The sequence below is a fragment of the Triticum dicoccoides genome, chromosome 4B, assembly GCF_002162155.2.
Source record: "Triticum dicoccoides isolate Atlit2015 ecotype Zavitan chromosome 4B, WEW_v2.0, whole genome shotgun sequence".
Lineage (NCBI taxonomy): Eukaryota > Viridiplantae > Streptophyta > Magnoliopsida > Poales > Poaceae > Triticum > Triticum dicoccoides.
This window is the reverse complement of record NC_041387.1, coordinates 491689742-491691501: the sequence shown is the minus strand read 5'-3', so window position 1 is coordinate 491691501 and position 1760 is coordinate 491689742. Positions and strand designations below refer to the sequence as shown.

Sequence of the window (1760 nt, the reverse complement as noted above, 5' to 3'; positions counted from 1 at the left end):
AGCTTGTGACCTTCTGGCATGTTTCACATGTTAAACCTTCTCCTATCTTAATACAAAAGGTACTCTACTCTCATACATATTTTTAACAAAAAGAAAACTCGGTGTATCCGGTGGAAAAAAATAAAGCAGAACCTGATGCTTTCAATGGAGTGCATTGGTGGTCGTCCATTGGTTACAACTAGGGTTGAGAGCAAGTGAGGTGGCATTTGTCCGAGGGTGCTCGAGGTGTCTGCGCAAATGCCTTTGCCGGTATTATCGGCCCATTGAGAGTGGCACCCCTAAGCGATGTCCCCACTTTGTATGTGTCGTCAAGGATTCGTCTACTCCTCTTGGTTCTCCTAGGCTGATTTAACATGTTGTGGCAACCTGGCCATAGTGGTGCATGAGGAAGGTGTATTGCCAGGCTCGGGACGATAACATCCTTGGGACATGTTCCCTTCCATGGAGGTATCATTATGAGACCTTGTTTCTCTCCTCTGGATCTTGCTAGCTAGTGGAGTATTGTCCTGTGGAATGGTGTCTTCATGTGAACAGACTCCTACATGGTTGCGCAGGCAAAGCACGTGTGGAGTGCTCTTGTGTGCGGGTTGTCGGCATGTTGGTTTTCACAATCTGGTGTTGGGGGTCACCCACGTGATGCATGTGTGCGGGATGAGTTTTATATTTTGTTAAGCTTCCTTTTGTGTAATTTCTTTTCAAAAAATTTGAAGCTTATTTTTTCAAAAAATTGGAAGTAAAAAAAGTTTAAACTTCGAATTCTGAAATCAGAAAGTTCAAAATACCAAAAGTTGGAATTCTGGAAGTTCTAAAATCTTGAAAGTTTCAAATTCTAAAAGTTGCGGCAAAAAAATTAGAAAGAAGGTACTACATTTTTTTAAAGTGCCAATTTTTTTTCAAAAAGGGAACTTTCTGGGTATGGATTGTGCTCTCGCTGCATGGTGGGCGCCCGCCAGAAAACCCTGCGTGTCTTCATCTTTGGGGCAGCGACAACAGGTGCTTCTATTATTTGGTGGGTCGTCATATATTTTCGCTCAGTTTGCACATGTTTTTTTCTCTTACTAACATAGGTTGGCGCCCTCCGTGTTGGAGTGGGGTGATGTTGTGGCTTGCTGGGACCTTTGCATAGGCAAAGAATATTTATTCACACAAAAAATGGTAGCATTACTTTTAAAAAATATGTTTATTCCCTCGCCCATACTACTTTAATTCAGCATATGTGACATGCATCCATTGGGGCTATTGGTGTTTCAAGTTGAGCTTATATTATTTTCTTTTGACACCCGATCTTCTTTCATGCCTTGGAACCTGGTTACTCGGCTTCTTACGGTAGCCAATTTTTCATGTAATGTATTTTCACTAAAAAAACATGTTTTTTATTATTATATTTGAAAAGTCGGGATACCACAACTTTCAATTTAGTCACTGCATTATTTTTTAAACCCAAATATCTTGAAGTTTGTATTCCTATAACTTCTCTATAAGATAGGCTTGCGTCGAAACAGGCACTAATATTAATGTGGATGGAAGTTACTACTTAAAATAGTATGTGGGTTAATCCAGATATTTCCGATGGTTACATCTCCTATAACAGAGTCGTAGTTTAAAGGTGAGAAAACTGTATTGTAGTTATAACTCTCACAATTCAAACTTTTAGTGTCCAAAGTAATTTTATTCTTTCACGTTATGATGAGGGTAATAAAAGATACAAAATTCCTTTTCAGTTTGGTAGTACCTTTCAGGAGATAGAGTCTTCTCCTTTC

General features: G+C 39.4%; 1 protein-coding gene across 1 annotated transcript in view; it reads left to right on the top strand.

Moving 5' to 3' along the window:
* The window catches only part of LOC119293780 (serine/threonine-protein kinase RIPK-like), a 7187-nt gene that overhangs the window by 1465 nt on the left and 3962 nt on the right, over positions 1-1760 (top strand). The window lies entirely within an intron of this gene.